Source organism: Callospermophilus lateralis, unplaced genomic scaffold (assembly GCF_048772815.1).
Source record: "Callospermophilus lateralis isolate mCalLat2 unplaced genomic scaffold, mCalLat2.hap1 Scaffold_45, whole genome shotgun sequence".
NCBI lineage: Eukaryota > Metazoa > Chordata > Mammalia > Rodentia > Sciuridae > Callospermophilus > Callospermophilus lateralis.
The window spans coordinates 5,631,183-5,650,837 of record NW_027514398.1 but is presented as its reverse complement, the minus strand read 5'-3'; the positions used below and the strand labels follow the sequence as shown (position 1 = coordinate 5,650,837).

The following is a 19,655-nucleotide window of genomic DNA, read 5'->3' as shown; positions in this document are numbered from 1 at the left end:
TTGATAAACACTAATCTACTAATTTTGTCATGACTCCCATGTATAGAAATTTTTGGGATATGAAAGAATAATATAACAATTAGTAAGATAAAGATTTCCAAGGTCAATTTAGCTTTTAAATTAAAATTACTCTTGAGAAGAAATGGTCTTATTTATAATTGTTCATTTCATAATAAGTACAAGATGATCACCAAGATAATGCAAATAGGAGAGTGATAACCAAAGGCTGGGTTTCCTACAAGCAGATCATGAGACAGGGATTCACATACAAGTGTATTATGTAGAAGATTCTTCATTAGGTGACTAGTAAACGAATGAAGGAGACAGAGTAGGAAATGGGAAAATACCAAGAAAAGATGGATCTCAGGCAAAGCCTTCAGAGAATAATGTCAGTGTGATCCTGCCGAGGACCTCTTCTAAAATGAAATTTCAACCTCAAGTTATCCTCATGCAAGATGAGATTTTTGGAGTTTAATTGCATATGATAGATGTAAAGGCCAGAATGGTAGGAGGCAGGGGTTGAATGTGTGGAAGCTATAGAAAGATGTGATAAACCATTTTTTGGTGTTAAATATTTAGAAAGTAAGAATATCAATACTCCATTGCATTGTTTTACAATTATTTCTGATACTAAGCTTACTGTTCAATCATCACTTGGCATAGGTAAAAGACTTAATTCAAGTTTGTTTTCCAAGCATTTATCACATTATGTGGTATAAAATAGGTTGTATGTAAATGAGTATTATCATACTCATCCTTCATTTCTAAGCCCACCCAACATTTTCTTTTCATTTGGAAACAATATTCACTCATTCAGTGAGTACTCACTGAGCATTTATTCTCTATTTCATATTTATCACAAGAACTGGGCTGTATCTTGGAACTATAGTGACTAACGAGAGACACAGTGTCTACCTCCATGGAACACTCACAATACCCAGGGAGACAGATACTACAATAATATATTCATGCAAACAGTTAATGAAATACATTGGTGATTAAGTTCTAAAATGAGAAAAGCATACCAATATTTTCAGAAAATATTAAGAACATATCAACTATCAATTTCCAAGACTTCCAGTGTTTCAGTGTATGAAGTGGCTTCTACTCCACACAGAGAGTTCAGAGTAGCTAAACTTTCCTTAAATAAAAGAAAGAGTTTCAGTTGAGAAGAGTTCTGCTTCTCATCACAGTAACCATTCAGTGACATTTCTGATGTAGTGGGAGAGCTTGAGGGTACCAAGGATTTGTAGGGGTAGTACAGAATGTCCACAAGGGAAAAGAAGGTCATCCTGAGATGGATGAGGGTGCGTGGAGTTCAAGTTTGGCCTATTCTGTAATGTTATTTTTGGTCTTCTGAGCTCCTTCCTGAAGCAGAGATTACAAAATCAAACAGAATAAATTCTTTATGATTGGAGGACTAAAATAATAATGCTTGGGTCTCACAGAGTCTTCTGTGCCTAGATTTATATAATCTGCTTTGTAAAAACATCCAGAGTCAAGCACATGAAATCTATTTATTCTAAATCTCAGATGACAAAAAACTGTTTTATGAAGATGCTTAATGAATGGAATGGCTAGGGAGGAATTACATAAAAAACCAAGACATGTGATAACTGAAATACAAAAGTAAACTGAATCACAAAGACCTTTTTTGAATCCCTGTGAGTCAATGATGCTATTATAAAATAAATGACAAAATAAACAGGACATACCTAATAGGAGACGACTAGAACTTTAAAGCCATGTAAACAAGGACACAATTGTGGAAGGATGTGTGTTCATTATGGAAGATTCTTGTCCCTGTGACTTCCCTTCTCATTGGGTTGAGGAGAATCTTGGTACCACTGTACTTTGAAACCCTGCATTTCCAGTTATTCTAAAAGTCTCCTTGTAGCTATTGCTGACTATCTCCTGCCCTAATCAAACTTTCACATCACTGTAAGTTACATTGCCTTAAAATATGGGTGAGTGATAGAGCAAGTTAGGCCTGGATGTCTTCTGCCTTCAAGATTAGTATTCATTCTACTTTATGATGCTTCTTTGTATAAAATAAATGTAGAAGTAATTTACTCCAACTCTTTCCTATACACACAGCCTCTTCTACAACCCTGAATGCGTTTTCCTACTGTTTACTTAAGTACTTCCAGCTATGAGGATTTTAATACCCCCAAAAAATGTTTACTGCAATATAGAACACCTCTAATTGTGAGAAAGTCTTTCCTAAAATAAACCTCACCTCCCTGCAGCTTTCAGCTACTCTCTAAATTGGATATCACAACTCAGTTCCTTATTTTGAAAAAAATAAAAATAAAACCTTCTGATGTTTGAATAGATCTATTATTTCTCCCCTCAATTTCCCCTTCATTAGGGGAAACATGCCTACTTCCTTCAACTCTTAAATCTATAACATGTTTTTGTATGCCCTCTGGAACTATTATAGGTTTCAATGTTTCTTTTAAAATGTGTTATCCAAAATGGAATACAATAATCCAAACACTGAAGGGAATGGGAGACTGGTAAAACAATGTGAGAATTTTTTTTTTTTAACAGTTGCAGTGCAATTGGGGAACGTTATTGTTGTGGATAATAGTAGTTTTTCACATGAACTTCTATAATTGGGTGATTGATAATTTGAACTTGAAGCTATTTATAGTTTCCTTTGTTAATCAGTATCTGTTGATTTTAACTTAGTCCCTATTCCTGAGATCATTTAAACTCTTGATTGGATCACTTGTCTGAATTGTCCTAAACTAAGTATGTGTGGACTGAAAATTTAGGAGTCATACCATTAATACCTCCCCCAACTCTTTGGAAAAAAATATGTTAAGCAGAATATACTCAATGGCAGAAATTTGGGGCAGTCCATGGACATGACTCATTCAGTTTGGCATCCTAACTGAATGTCATGTATTTAAATCCCAGTCTTTCTATTGTTAATACTACTGAGTTTCCAAAGCACAATGATGCTCATTCATAGTCCTTAATCTCAAAAACAAATTTGGAACAGCTATGACTTTCTGAAATGAAAAGTATGCAGAGTTTTAAAATGGCAAGTTAACACTTCTTTCATATATAAAGACCACCACTTTTTATGAATCCCTGTTAATCTCTAGAGCACATCCTTTTAAAGAACTAGAAGTGTGTACTTAATAAACATTTAAGGACCAGCCTACTAGATAGTAGTAATTTTCTGAATCTGCATCCTTTGCATGTGTTGCCTGAGTCATATGCAGCATCATTTCTCCTGTCTTCTGAGTACAAATTCATTCTTTGTTCAATATAACTTTACAAAGATAACTGCCTCAATTTTAAGACTGTAATAAATACTATTAATAGAAATTATTATTTTTAAATACAATAAACATATTCACAAAATTGTTTCTTTACACTTGAGACTGTCCTATAGTATAATTAAAAATAATCATAATATTTAACATTTATCAACTCCCTAAGATGTGTTAATTGCTTTACATGCATGATTTCACTTAATCTACAGAATAACCCTGTGAGGCAATTTTGTTCTTATTATCTCGTTTTCAAATGAGTAATTTGAGGTTTTTAAAAATAAGAACATTTTTTCTAGGGAATATATGTAATAATGGTATAACAGGACCCAGGATCCAGTTTTTTCAGAAACCAAATTCCTTTACTACATTGTAATGAATATATTTCTAAAAATATAATTTACTTTATCAAAGTATATGCAGATTAAATATTTTGCTGGATATTAGAAATTACTTTCCTAGGAGTATAAGACAATTTATAAGCATGTTGATGATGTATGTTATTGCCCTCTACAACACTGTATGCTAATAACATTGTGTTTTCGTCAAAAGTTTCTTTTTTGTGTTGATTATATTTTTATTCACCCATAATTGAGAGTTTTGAATGTGTTCAGGCAACTTTTCTTTTAATATTTTTGTAAACTGATGCTTTGATATCTCCTTTTTATTATTTTTCTTTTATTATATGTATTTAAAGTATATGACATGTATTTTTATGTAAATAGCTAATGAAATAAATCAAGAAAATTAAAATACATTTTTTCTTTACTTTTTTTCATGAAAATGTATGGTCTTATTTATTTGTAGAAATTCTTTGTATATAAATATGAATATAATTTATAATATATGAACTGTAAATATTTCCTTTTATTTTTACACTGTATTCTATTTTGTTTAATGTGTCTTTCATACTAGGATATTAAATTTTTAAAAATCACTTCTACACATTTGTAGTATGGTTTTTGATACCGGGAATAATTCTTAGAGGACCTCCAAAGGATTCCCAGGTGAACAGTTCCCTTCCTAGATCATGAAAGCTAAGGAGAGACTGCAAGTGTTGTAGTTTTCCTCAGAAATCCTTTAAAATACCCCCTCTGTGTGTCACACTTTATGGTTGATAGAGTCCCTAACTATTTCATAACCTGAGGTAAACCTCATGGCCCACATCAGGATTACTGTCATCAATCTTATATAGGTTTTGTTTGTGTTTTAAAGTATATCCTAAGCCCCAGGAGTGAGTTGGGAAAATACTCCTACTCTTGCATACCTTCCTAAGACAGAAGAAAAGACGGTTTTCCTGGATCCCTCTAAATTAAATATTTCTTTGCTTACATTCTCTCAGGTCCAACTCTTGTTCTACATGATCTTAAATATATCCATGTTCTTCCCTTGCCAAATATATTTTCTGTGATCTTCTCAGTCAGATTGTAAGTTTTTAAGAAATAACAGAATGAAGAATTTGTTTTCTTTTTTTATTGGTTATTCAAAACATTACAAAGATTGCAGAATCACATGGGTTACACATCCACATTTTTACATAATACCATAATAGTAACTGTTGTATTCTGCTACCTTTTCTATCCTCTACTATCCCCCCTCCCCTCCCCTCCCATCTTCTCTCTCTACCCCCATCTACTGTAATTCATTTCTCTCCTTATTTTTTCCCATTCCCCTCACAAACTCTTATATGTAATTTTGTATAACAATGAGGGTCTCCTTCCATTTCCATGCAATTTCCCTTTTCTCTCCCTTTCCCTCCCACTTCATGACTCTGTTTAATGTTAAACTTTTCCTCCTGCTCTTCCTCCCTGCTCTGTTCTTAGTTGCTCTCATTATATCAAAGAAGACATTTGGCATTTGTTTTTTGGGGATTGGCTAGCTTCACTTAGCATAATCTGCTCTAGTGCCATTCATTTTTCTGCAAATTCCATGATTTTGTCATTTCTTAGTGCTGCGTAGTACTCCATTGTGTATAAATGCCACATTTTTTTATCCATTCATCTATTGAGGGGCATTGGGGTTGGTTCCACAGTCTAGCTATTGTGAATTGTGCTGCTATGAACATCGATGTGGCAGTATCCCTGTAGTACGCTCTTTTGAGGTCTTCAGGGAATAGTCCGAGAAGGGCAATAGCTGGGTCAAATGGTGGTTCCATTCCCAGCTTTCCCAGGAATCTCCATACTGCTTTCCATATTGGCCTCACCAATTTGCAGTCCCACCAGCAATGTACAAGAGTACCCTTTTCCCCACATCCTCGCCAGCACTTGTTATTGTTCAACTTCATAATGGCTGCCAATCTTACTGGAGTGAGATGGTATCTTAGGGTGGTTTTGATTTGCATTTCTCTGACTGCTAGAGATGGTGAGCATTTTTTCATGTACTTGTTGATTGATTGTATGTCTTCCTCTGAGAAGTGTCTGTTCAGTTCTTTGGCCCATTTGTTGCTTGGGTTATTTGTTTTCTTATTGTTTAATTTTTTGAGTTCTTTGTATACTCTGGATATTAGAGCTCTATCTGAAGTGTGAGGAGTAAAAATTTGTTCCCATGATGTAGGCTCCCTATTTACCTCTCTTATTGTTTCTCTTGCTGAGAAAAACTTTTTAGTTTAAGTAAGTCTTATTTGTTGGTTCTTGTTTTTAACTCTTGTGCTATGGGTGTCCTATTAAGGAATTTGGAGCCCGACCCCACAATATGTAGATCGGAGCCAACCTTTTCTTCTATCAGATGCCATGTCTCTGATTTGATATCAAGGTCCTTGAGCCATTTTGAGTTAACTTTTGTGCATGGCGAGAGGAGGGGATTCAGTTTCATTTTGTTGCATATGGATTTCCAGTTTTCCCAGCACCATTTGTTGAAGATGCTATCCTTCCTCCATTGCATGCTTTTAGTCCCTTTATTGAATATAAGATAGTTGTAATTTCGTGGATTGGTTTCTGTGTCCTCTATTCTATACCATTGGTCCACCCGCCTGTTTTGGTACCAGTACCATGCTGTTTTTGTTACTATTGCTTTGTAGTACAGTTTGAAATCTGGTATCGCTACACCTCCTGATTCACACTTCCTGCTTAGAATTGCTTTTGCTATTCTGGGTCTTTTATTTTTCCATATGAATTTCATGATTGGTTTCTCTATTTCTACAAGAAATGCGGTTGGGATTTTGATTGGCATTGCATTGAACCTATAGAGAACTTTTGGTAATATTGCCATTTTAATGATGTTAGTTCTGCCTATCCATGAACAGGGTATATTTTTCCATCTTCTAAGATCTTCTTCTATTTCTCTCTTTAGGGTTCTGTAGTTTTCATTGTATAAATCTTTCACCTCTTTTGTTAGGTTGATTCCCAAGTATTTTATTTTTTTTTTTGAGGATATTGTGAATGGAGTGGTTGTCCTCATTTCCATTTCAGAGGATTTGTTGCTGATATACAGGAATGCCTTTGATTTATGCGTGTTGATTTTATATCTTGCCACTTTGCTGAATTCATTTATTAGCTCTAGTAGTTTCTTTGTAGACCCTTTTGTGTCTTCTAGTTCTGGACACATCCAGTCCCCACATCTTGCTGCCTCCCAGATGTCCACCCAGAGGAGTATGTGGGCTTTCAGCCTCTGACTGGGATTCTGAGCCTTCCTGCCATCTGGTAGACCATCTTCCACTAAGACAGTGGACTTTCTTCATCTCCTCATGTCCCTGAAGAGCCTTCTCTTCCCACTGTCCATGGCTCATCCCAGAAATGAAGAAAAATACTCAAAGACACACTCTCTCTCTCTCTCTCTCTCTCTCTCTCTCTCTCTCTCTCACACACACACACACACACACACACACACACACACATACACACGCGTTGGCTACTGTGCTGCCTTGGCTGTTGCAAAGCAAGATGTGCTGCCATGTTGTTGGTCCAGGATGCACAAAAACCAGGAAGCGCTGCAACTTCCCACCAGGAGAGGGCCTCACCCAGGGTGAGGCTTGAACAAAGCTTTGAGAGAGTGAGGGGGAACCGGCAGGGCATGCAGTGACTGCAGCTTCTGGGATGACGAACAGAGCCAGGCTTTTCTTCCACCTCTTAGGGGACTCTCCTCACACAGCCATCAAAGGAAAGTTGGTCTTGAAAAAGAGAAAAGGGAAGGAAAAACAAGGACACAACCACAAACGATGAAGAAAACCTCTAAGGTCGCATAACTGAGGTATTGATAGCTCTGGATTTTGTCAGTGTCCATCAAGGGCACGGGGACCCAGCCGCGACCATCTACTTATTCTTGCCCAGAAGTGTGTCCACCTCCTCCTCCGGCTTCAGTGAGTGCCACTGGGCGATGGGCCTCCGGGGGTTGGCCAGCATATCAGACCAGTGTCGCAGCTCTGTGCCCGTGGCATTGCTGCCCACAAAGATCTTACCGATGGCTTCATTCTTGCCCAGCTTGTCATAGTCCAGCACAGTGACCACCACCTGGACTTTCTGCAAGGGAAGCCAAGGAGGGAGGATGTTGGAAAGTGAAGACATGGAATTCCAAATCCAAATTTCCCTCCATCAATATTTACTCCAAACAATTGGGAAGAAAGGCCTCCCTGGGCTCCTTATTGCCTTCCATCTTGGGCTCCCAATAAGACTGAATTTACATGGAGGCAAAGGTCACACCTTTGGGGACAACCTGTGTTGCTACCAACAGCATTTTGTGCACCACAAGAAATGCTCCAGGCACTGTCAGTACTTGCAGAGGGGATGGGAGGAGGAAAAGATGAATTTTACCTCTAATGACATCAACATGCACATAATCAAAAAATTGCCACACAAAATAATAAAGGTTATGCTAGAGAGGGGAACACCAGGTGCAACGGAAACTCAGAGGAAATGACAGTCCTGCTTGGGTCAATACAAGAAGGGCTTCACAGACCGCAGAAAAGAGAAGAGAGTTCCAGAAAAGAAGATTAGCCTTGGAAAGGGCACAGAGACAGTAGAGTGCACTGGTAACTGAGAAACAGAAGTTTAGATTCAATGAAGTATAGATTGAGACACAGGAAGTGAGGTCAGCTGGGTAGGAAGTGAGGTCAGCTGGGCAGGATGGAGTCAGCTAAGTATTTGCTTTTTATCTATCATTCAGATAAACAGTAGGAAACTCCTGAAGACATAAGAAAAGGGGTGGCATGGATCTGTTAGGAGAACCCTGGCCCTGAGGTGGGAGGAATGGACCTGATGGCTAGGGGTCTGCAGGGATGTATTAGTGAATGTGAACCAGGACAGTGGGGATGGGAAGTCAGGGCCAGACCAGAGAGGTATTTAGAGGAGAGAATCAAGAGGACTTGGTGATCATTTGGACTTGTTGAGGGGACAGTCAATGCCTTTCTCCCCCCTCCCTACCAACTCAGGCTCATCTCTTAGGGCAAAGCTTTCTTTGCAAAGCCTCCCCTAAATCTTAGGCACACTGAAGCCACCATCCCACCGTGTTTTCTGGGCCCCTCCCACTATGAGGGCCTTGACACCAGGTCTGTGTGTTCTATACACTTATTTTCCCATCCACTAGCAAGTGCCTGGCACTTAGAAAATGCTCAGGAAATATGTTGAATAAATGGGAAAAGAAAAAGGACTGGGGTCTCAGATGAAACTCAGGCTTCTGACGTGGGCCACTGGCAAGATGTGGGGTCATTCATTGAAAACAGAATTTAGACAAAGCAGGTTTGGATGGGATCAGGGAGGGAGAAGACCATTATGTTGGCTTTGGACTTGTGGATTTGAGATGTTTGAGCCACATCTGAAGCTTTCCATTGTGAAGATTCCTCTGGGGATCACATCTTTGCTATTCCCCTGAAGATTCCATAAATGACATTATGGACACCTCAAACCGGACAACTTCAACCCTGAAGAGCCCCTTGGCACTCTTGCCCTTCAAAGAGGGAGAAGAGGGGGAAGGACAGCTCCCCTGAAGAGAACCACCCCCCTGCAAGCCCCTGCATCTGACTTCCAGCCCAGAATGGTCTGTGTCTCCCACCTTACCAAGTCCAGATCCCAGTCCCACCCAGAAGTGGAGAAAAACAAACCTCATCTCCACCATGTACAGCACTTTCTGGTGGGACAGAAGAAAGGGATGGAGGAAGGGAAGGAAAGAAAAGTGGGGGGGGGAAGAGGAGGGAGGAAGGGGTTAGAGGGGAAGATGGGAGCAGACTTAGGAAGCAGGGAACATGGGGGCAGGGATGACCAAGGGAGGATGGAAGGGAAAGAGACTATTTCCTCCTTAGTCACTTCCAGTCTCACTGGTGTCACCCCCTGGCCCATATGTACAACCATGTCCTTCCAAATTCTAAAGGAGCACAGGACAGGAAACCCAAAAGACACAGAGGATCCTCAAGGCTGGCAGTAGGTTTCACCTCAAGGACCAGTTCTGACTGGTTGCTTGTGGCTTCCTGGAGTTTCACATTGAGGAAATTTCTGCTTCTAAGTTAGGCCTGTGAGAGAGTATGGGGCTCAGCTGGTGATGACTGTGCTAGGCAGGGGCACCTCTGCCTAGTCCTGATCCTGCCCAAGTCCATCTTCCCAAACTTGCAGATGAGAAAGTAAGACTGAAGAAGGGAAATGATCCATCAAAGGTCATATACTGGCTCAGTGACGAGTCCAGCATAGGCTGATTCTCTGGGACAGCATGGCAGAGACAGGGGGCTGCAACCACCGGTACCTGGTGATTCAGGGTCGGTCCCATTTCTCACCAGGTAAGTCTAAAACTCAGCATCCGCCATGTACGCATGGAGTCCCTTGCCAGGGCAGAGCCAGCAGAGCCTACCGCCTCTCCTGGAAGTGTCCCCAGTGGGGTGGCCTGATGGAGAGGCCCACTTTGGGTAGGCCTCATCCACTTCCTACACTTCCCTGGGAGAAGCAAAATCCTGTCACTAACTCATTGAAATCTCTCTGATCCTCTGTAGCCCACCGGGCATGGCCGGGGAGCACTGGGAAGACACCTCAGACAGGGGGTCAGAGCTCCCCTGCTCTGAAGGCAGACACCCAGGTTCCAGGACAGGAAAGACCTCCTCCTCCTTGCTGGGGTGTGCAATCTCCTGGGGTTCTGGGCCGTGACTGGCTCACTGGTGCCACCCAATGGCAGCCAGAAGCTCTGCATGTACCTGAAAGGCCACCCACGTCCATCTTCTTGAGGTTCTTGGCCTCCAGGATGCAGACAGTGAACTTCCCGGTCGTGGGCACGTAGCGTAGGGAGGTGCAGATGTCTCCCAGCTTCTCTGGCTGTCCAGGGAAAGAAGTGGGACTCAGGTCACCTCAGCCATCCCACTGTCGTTAGCATGGCTGACCCCATCTTGTCAAGACTAGCACATCCATATTGCCTTCTCCCTCAGTCCCTAGTCCCCACAGCTGTGATGGTTGAGAAGGTCCTACAGTGTCTGACCTCAGGGCCTGGCCTAAGATGCAGTTCACAGCCGCATCCTGAGGAGGCTGATGGGTGAGTGGAAGCTGGGGCAGTGGGACCAAGCAGTCCTAGGCAGGTGTGGGAAATGCTCAGCCCCTTCCCCAGGCCCAAGTCAGGTGGGAAGTCCAGGAGCAGGTATAAGGTCAAGTGTTCATTCCCAGGGGAACTGGAGACTGCTTATCTCAGAAGTCTCCTCCCTGAGCCATCTCCCCTGGCCAACCGTTCCCCTTGCAGAGTGGTTTATGGGTTTCAAACACTTTTCCTCCTCCTCCTCCTCCTCCTCCTCCCTTCCTCCTCCTCCCCCCACCCCTCCTCTTCCTTCTTCTTCTTCTGTTACTGGCACTGCAGTGTGTGTAGACAGACAAGGATTCTTTGTGACCCATGAGAAATGGAGACTCTCAGAGGGAGATGGTTTCCTCAGAGTCACACAGCACTCTGGCATTGAGGACTGGATGAGAACTCGGGGTTCCTGATTCCTAAGGTCTCTGCTAAAATGGGGGTTTGGGCACACGGTCAGTGCTTAGCGAATATGTGGTGGCTGAAGGAAGTGTCCTTAGCAGTTGCTTGAAGGACACGCTTCAATGCTGAGAAAACTTTAGAGCAAATATGAACCTTCCTGGTGGGTAAACTGAGGCAGTCATGCGTCCCTGGCCCTAAGTGACAGCAGAATCTAGGAGAAACAGTAATAATGACTTCCTTATTTGGGTGGACAATACCAGGCGCTTTACACGGACAGTTAATCTTCACCTTGGAGTCTAAAGGAGAGAGTCCACACCCAGAGAGTCTCAGCAACTTGCCCAGAGTCAGCAGCCAGGCATGTGGAGCTGGACCCTGACCCTGGAGCCCGACTCGCCGTCCACCCTGTTCCCATCATGCTGAGCGAACCAGGGGAGAGAGCCCAGGCCAGTAGTGGCATTTCCTTCCTCTGGGCCCGGCCTACTCCTGCTCTCACCTCCTCCTTCTCTCCGCCCTGCAGGTCTCTCCACTCCTCGATGGGCTGGCCAAGGTCCACGGTGTTCATGGGCACCTTTACATCTCCAATGATGTCATGTTTGGAGAAGCAGTCAAAGTCGTAGATGGCCATCACCAGGGTTTTGCCCCCCAGCTCCTGGTATGGCACCTGTCGGGCACAAGGGGATCAGAAGGCGAGGCTGTGGGCAGGTGCCTGAGTCCCTGCTCCAGCCATCCCACAGGGCTCCCAGCAGTGCTCAGAGACAGAGAGGAGATGGGGGCCTGAGGGAACAGTAGGAGGGAGCCCCATCCTCCACAGAGGTCTACAGGGACTCCATGTTGCCTACACCTGGCCTACCACTGTCGAATTGAGCTGGTCCCAGGGCCCCAGCCATGGCTAAGCACCAGGGAAAGGTCTGCAGAACTCAGAGGCAGAGAGCGGGCTTAGCCATTCTCCTGTCCTCCTTACCTTGAAGGTGAAGGTCTCATTGAAGGCAGGGTTTAGGGTCTTCCGATGGACATTGGTCTCATATTTCTTCTTCTTGTCTGGAAGAAGGAAGACTTTGACGTAGGGATCTGAGGTGCCGCCCATGTCCAGGGCAGGTAGCTCAGCAGCCTGCAGAACGACCACCGTGAGCTGTGAAGAGAGAGGGAAGGGCCTGAGTACCTGCTGCCCCAGACCAGGTCCCACCCCATTCCTAGCCCTGCCCGTCCCTCCCAGCGGGGGCAGCTGGAGAGCAGGCCAGGCCCCTGCTGGAGGGCAGACTGGTCTCCATCTCCACTCCCAGAAATTTGGAATGATGTTTGGAGAACCTGAAGTTGAGAGATGAGTTGCTTTACCTGAGCTTGGTGGGCAGGTTAATAGCAGAGTCCCCCTGGAACCTCCCCAGATCAGATGGTGGCCATGCCAGGGTTGACCCCAAGGTGTCTTCCAACTTGCCCCTGTGTCTTCCAACTTGCCCTCTCCATGGAAAGGGACAATGTCCGCAACCTCTAGAATCACTGCGTCTATCCCCATCCTGCCCCAAGAACCAAGCCCTGCCTTGCCTGTCCCCGCCAGCCCCACCCACCTGGTTAGCCTGAAAATCATAGTCCAAGGAAAACTGCAGTTTGCCCAGGTTCTCCGGCTCCTTCTCCTCCTCCCCTTTGCCTTCCCCCTCAGTCAGGCCCGTCTCATTGTCATCGTCATCCTGGGGACCTGAGGATAGGGAAATGGGTTAAAAGGAGAGAAGAGAGCAGCTTGACCCAGCAAGAGGTGATGGGAACCTGGCCCCTCTGTGCCAGACCCTGAGCCAGAGCTGAGTGGGGCCATGAGGGAAGGTGGGGGGACGCCGCTGCCCCCCAGCCCACGGGCAGCCCGGGCACAGCCCAGCCCTGCATGGGGAAGCCAGGTTCTGGGCGTGGTGCCTCGCTCCCCTCCAGGAGCACAGTGCCAGGCGGCCAGGAGCTCTGCCACGTGGCAGAGCTTGCTTCTGGAGGCAGGGAACTCACTTCTGTGACAAGAACATTCCCTCACACTTTACCCAGCTTGGACCCCCCTCCTCATCCTGGGCAAGACATACCAGCAGGGCATCCCAGGCCAACAGGAGCAGGGCGCGTCCACACAGGAGGGAAGAGAGGAGAGAAAGTGATGTCAGAGAAAAGCCTGTGGCTCAAGCCAGCCCCTGATGTCACCGCCACAAGGTGAGCTCAGGACGACTTGGCCCAGGTCACTCTTGGACACACACACACACACACACGTGCACACGTGCACACCCACACACACACACTGCAGGCTTCTTCTGGTCCGTGTATACACGTGCACATAAGCACTCAAGACCACGATGACTTCTAGTCAAATTCTTGAGGCTGCCTCTTCCTTTCAACCTCCATCCTGGTTCCTTGAGCGAGAGATGCCACCCCGTCATCCCCGATGAAAACATGGGGACCATGATGCACACAGGGGCCTCTGTAAACTTGAGGCTTTGGCATATTAAGGGACCTTTTGAGGTTGACCAACACCAAAAGACAGTGGTAAATTAAATTAAATTATTATGATGAACCACGCATGCCTATAACCCCAGCAACTCAGGAGGCTGAGGCAGGAGGATCGTGAGTTCAAAGTCAGCCTCAGCAACTTAGGCACTAAGCAACTCAGGGAGACACAAAAAAAGAGCTAGGGGTTTGGCCCAGTGGTAAAGTGGCCCGTGTTTCAATTCCTAGTACCAAAAAATAAAAAACAGTTATTCTGATGAGTCATGATTCCATTCACCCCTGACCTGGTGCCTGAAGACCTTTCTCCCGGCTCATTCAACTCCTCACCCCAGCCCAGCCCAGCTAGATGCCTGCAAACAGGCACCTGCTGTCCTTCAGTCTCTCCTGGTGGGAAAACACAGGTCACCCGCAGTGTTCTCCTGGTGATGGAGGGGTCTCTCTTGCCCTCCTCTGTTCCAGTGGCTGCCTGGGATGGGGGCCTGGCTCTCTCCCTTTCCTTCTCAGGGATGAGCTCATGCTGTCACCTGGGTAAGCTCCCCTTGCCACTAACAGACGGTGGATGAGGTTACCCTAGATGTAGCCCACAGAGCCCTGTGGAGTCTTCAGGAGGAGCCAGCTTAGCTGTGGCAGCCCCGGAGCCACCCCGTGGTGGCCGGCAGACGCCCAGCCACCCTCGCCTACCTGGCCCCCCTTCATGTCCTTCATATTCATGGCGTTCTTCATGCCTTTGCCCTTCTCCTTCTTGTTCTTCTTCTTCTTGCAGCAGTATTTCTTGCAGATGCAGAAGCAGCAGGTGAGGAGCAGGAGGCCCGCGACCATGGCGATGGCGATCAGAGCCCAGGGAGGCACTGCCGACAGAGAAGAGCCCCGGTCAGCACACTGGGCCTTGTGGCCTGGAGCCCTCAGCACTGGCAAAACAGGGGCCCGTGACCCCCAACCCAATGCCCGCGCTGTCCCTTTCTTAAGCCACGTGCCCAGTGGTTTGCAGAGTTGCGGTGCTCGGGCGACTGTCCAGCAATGCCCTGCTCTTCCCAAGCCTGTGGCTCTGGTGGAGGAGAGAGCGACGGGTGCTGCTCAGAACACCAGCTCGGCTCCATGAACAGGAGTGTGTCTACTTTGATCCTCGGAGAAGCTCACGCTGGAGCAGATGGACTAGTCCTTATCACACCCGTGTGAAGGAAGAGTCCCTTGGCCCCACCACTAGCGTGGAGAGGGCTGACTCACCGACAGAGGCTCTTTAAGGTTCTGGCCACCAGGAAGCCTGGGCTTTGCAAGGTCAGGTGTTCCCAGTGGGGGTGGGCTGCTCTCCGTGGTCCTGAAGCACTGGGTCTCACCAGTGTGGCTGCCCCCCCAGAAACTGGGCCTGTGCAGACAGCCTTGGCCAGAATTCAGAAAGCAGCAGGACTTTTATTTTCCATATTTCAAAATGAAGTGGTTTTACTATACTACCGAAAACTATGATTTCTACAAAATTTTTCCTTTTAAAATAATGTTCTAAATTGTAAAATATTTTCCCCTTGCTGGGAGTTGAGGCACATAAACTAATCTCCTTGGTCACCCCATTAGTTCAAGACCATAGCCCCCCTTCCTAAAGGGGTTCTGCAGAGAATCCAGGCTGAGACCCACGCTTCAGGAAGCAAACCCATCCCAGGGCGCCCCCGCCTGCAAGCTCTGCCCTGCCCACAGGCCCTCCCCAGAGTCCCCTCTCAGCCCCCAGGGCCACTCACAGGGGATCTTGTTGATCTCGTTGAAGAACTTGTCCTTCAGCTTGGCGAACATGTCCTCCTGGCTCTCCCCCGCGCCCCCGCGCCCCCGCTCCCCGTGGAGTTGTCTGCAGGGCCGACTGGCAGCGGGGCAGTAGTGGTGGCAGGAGCCACAATGGGCTCCTGATTCCTCTTGAAGATGTTCCTCATGGTGGCAGAGGGGACAGCTGGGGATGAGAGGGGAAGAGGGCAGGGTGAGCATCCAGAGACCCCGATGCAGAAAGCGCTGCCCAAAGGACCAGAGAAAGCTGTCTTAAGAGCTTGTGTGGACGTTAGAGAGGACAAGGAAAGGGAAGGTGTGGGGTCTCATGAAAATCAAAGGGAGGTCAGCAGAGTGGAGAGGACCAGGGGAGGGAGGAGGGGAGGGAAGAGGGAATACTGGGGAACGCTATTGGCCAAGTTACACCGTCATACTGTATGCACGCATGAATATGTAACCACAAATCCCACCACTTCACACAACTATAATGCACCAACAAAAATGCAGAAAAAGCCAAAAACTATTAATGGCAATCCCTTTAGAGTTCAAAGATGTTCTGCATAACATTAACACCTGTGCAAAAACACAATAGCCATCACGTCAGTACACATTCAGGGGCTGCGCAAAGTACTCTCCATGTATGACCTCGTTTAATCTAAACAACCAAAGTATTATTGTTCCCACTTACCAGATGGGGAAACAGAGGTTCAGAGAGGTTAGGAAATATTGCCAAAGTAATTCAGTTGAACAAGTCGGCTCTCTGACATCTTTGTCAGACGCCAAAACCTAGAAATCTAATCTTTTTCCCAGATTCACTTAAATCTAACCCCGCAGCAGGTCTGGGAAAGGGCAAGGTTTTCAGGGAGGTCACTTTCAGCTTCTGTCCTCCCTGACTTCCATGACAGTCACTTTACCCTGATTCTTTGCCTGTCCAAACAAGGCTCACGCACAACACTCCTACTCACTGCCCGGCTCTGTCTCCTCCCCTGTCCTCTAGGCCTCTCTCCTAAGCCCTCTTTCCCTCCCTCCCCGTCTCCCCCAGCACCCACCTCTTCCCTCAAGGCTGGATCTCCATCCCTTGCTATGCCCCTCCTCCACCTGCAAGAACTGGATTCACTAATAATAAATGTGACCCAAGATGACTGCAGAAAATCTGGGAATGGAGGCAAAATTGGGGGATGAAGGAGAGAGAAGAGGGGAGAGGAAGGAAGGGGAGGGAAAGAAGGAGCAAAGGAGGAAGGAGAGGCCACATTTCCACCATCCAGAGACATAAGGTGAGCATTCAGTATATTTCATGCCACTATATTTTTCTGGCTGTTTGATTTGTTGAGACCACGCTATATATAATTTGGTGTTCTACCTTTTGTTTTTTACCTAAAATATTATCAGAAACCTTTTACTTTATCCCTAAATTTTTCCTTTTTCATTAAATAGCTAAATTATATCCCACTGTAGAGTAATTGGTTAGTCAATGTCAAAATGTCTGGACGTTTAGATAGTTTCCAACTGTTTGCTAGCAAAAATATTACTATGTGGCTGAGTATGTAGCTTATTGGTTGGGCTCTTGCCTAGCATGTGCAAGGCCCCAGGTTCAATATCACACACACACACACACACACACACACACACACACACACACACATATGCTATACCACCCACCACCTGGATTTTTTATTTTATTTTTTTGAGACAGGGCCTTGTTAGTTTGCAGAGACTGGCCTCAAACTTGCAATCCTCCTGCCTCAGCCTCCTGAGTTGCTGGGATTACAGGTGCATGCCACCATGCCTGGTTGAGGTTATATTCTTGAGTTTCTGCCTCACCCCCAATCGTGTGTCCAAATGGTATTTTTGCTTCTCACGACTGAGTGGGTATGTGCCTCCTCCCTCCACACCAAACACACCATGGGTTCCAAGGAGGTGTCCATTGGCTGCTGCACCCCAGGAAATCCAGCAGTGTAGACACAGAGGCAGACCAGCTCATAAGAATGAACAGCATCCGTTTCACCTAATGACAATTTTCCATTTTTTTTTGGCTGAGGATTGAACTCAGGGGCACTTTATCACTGGGCTATATTCCCTGTCCTTTTTATTTTTTGAGACAGGATCTCACTAAGTTGTGGAAGGTCTAAGTTGGCTGTGAACTTGTGATCCTTCTGCTTCAGCCTCTCCAGTCACTGGGATTGATTACGGGTGTGAACCATCACACTGGACTCCAATGATTTACAATATATTTGAAATTAAAACAAGCAAGGAAATACACATGGAGTTACAAAAACAAGCATGGAATTACAGAGCAGGATGCACCCAGTTTTATTTTATTTCATTTATGTTGCACCAGGGATAGAACTCAGGAGTGCTTAATCACTGAACCACATCCCCAGCCCTTTTTTTAATTTTTATTTTGAGACAGTGTCTCACTAAGTTGCTTAGGACCTTGCTAAGTTGCTGAGGCTGACCTTGAATTTGCAATCCTCCTGCCTCCTGCGTTGCTTGGACTACAGGTGTCCATCACAGTGCTTGCAGCAGGATAATTTTAAAGGAAAAATGTGAGACTGTTCTGGTCGGGTCAATTCTCCACTGCACTGAGTTCTGAGAGAGAGTTTTAGGAGTTCTTAAGTTCTGTCTTTTAGGGCCCCCTGGACCTGCTCTCGGGCTGGCAGGCCCCTCAGGTTCTCTGAGAACTGCAGTCAGCCCATCACCAAAGAAAAATGAGAGCCAGGTATGCCCACAGCCTGCCCAACTGCCCAGGACCTTTAAAAAAAAAAAACAAAAAAACAGCTCTCCCAAGTTTATAATTCATCCACAATATAATTTACTTGTTTAAAGTATTCAGTGGTTTCAGGGTGGTCAAAGAGTTGTGGAACTACAGCTATGAGCTAATTTTAGGACATTTCCCCTCCCCCAAAGGAAACCCCACGGCCACCAACTGCTACTCGCCACACACACTCTCCCCCTAGCTCTCGCCACCAGCCATCTTTCCATCTCCATAGATTTGCCTTTTCTAAACATTTCATATAAATGGATTCCTAAGCTAGGCGCAGTGGCACACACCTGTAGTCCCAGAGTTTGAGGAGGCTGACACAGGAGGATTGAGAGTTAGCCTTAGCCACTTAGAGAGGCTCTAAGCAGTTTAGCGAGACCCTGTCTCTAAATAAAATGTAAAAAGGGGTCAGGGATTTGGCTCAGTGAGCCAAGGAGCTCAATCCTTGGTATCCAAAAATCAGTAAATAAATAGATGATAGATAGATAAATGGATTCCTTACACGCAGCCTTTGGGACTGGCTTCTTTCATTTAGCATGATGTTTTCGGGGTCCACCATGGTGTAGCGTATATCAGTTCTTTATTTCTATTATTGCCAAATAATACCCTATTGTATAAACAGGACACATTTTTGTTTATGTATTCATTCATTTAAGGACCTCTGTATTGTTCCACTTCGGGGTTATCATCAGTCCTGCTATGAACATCCACGTGTGAGTTTTAGTGTGGACATGTATTTCCCTGTCTCTTAGATACACACTGAGGACTGAGACTGCTGGGTCGTGTGGTTACTGTGTTTGACATTTTGAGGAATTAGCGAACTATCTTGCAAGGTGGCTGCAAGGAATTGATGTTCTTTTCAGCAACAGATGAGGGCTCCACATTCACCATATCCAGGACAATACGTGTCATGCCTTTTGTTTACAGCCTTCTTAGTGAGGGATGAAGCTGTATCTCATTGTGGCTTTGATTTGCATTTCCCTGATGACTAATGATGCTGAACATCTTTTTATGTGCTTATTAGCCATTTGATTGTTTTCTTTGGAGAAATGCCTATTCAAGCCCTCTGCCAATTTGTTAATTGAGTGTTTGTCTTTTTATTATTGAGTTGTAAGAGTTCTTTACATATTCTGGATACCTGTTCCTTGTCAGATGGTAGAGGGTGGGCGGGGGAGGTTCCAGTTTAACAGATTCCCAGCCCCTGCCCACACTGCTTCAGGAGCAGCACGCCCACCCTGCAGGGGACCAAGAGGGTTATCACATATATGACTTTTGATGATGACCAGTGTATTTCTTTTGTTGCTTATGGTTTTGGTGTTGTATCTAAGAAACAATCACATAACCCCAGGTCACCGAGATTTGCTCCTATGTTCTCTTACTCCTATAGTTTTACATTAAGATCTGTAGTTCAATTTGAGTCATTTCTTGTGCATAGTATAAAGACAGGGGTCATCCCAAAATCCCAGGCACATTGGTGCATGCCTGTAATCCCAGAGGCTCCAGAGTCTGAGGCAGGAGGATCGTGAGTTCAAAGC

General features: G+C 45.3%; 1 pseudogene; it reads right to left on the bottom strand.

The window, feature by feature from the left end:
• Positions 1-7,534: 7,534 nt before the first annotated feature.
• Positions 7,535-15,529, bottom strand: LOC143388928 (synaptotagmin-2-like; annotated as a pseudogene).
• Between the last annotated feature and the right edge of the window lie 4,126 nt (positions 15,530-19,655).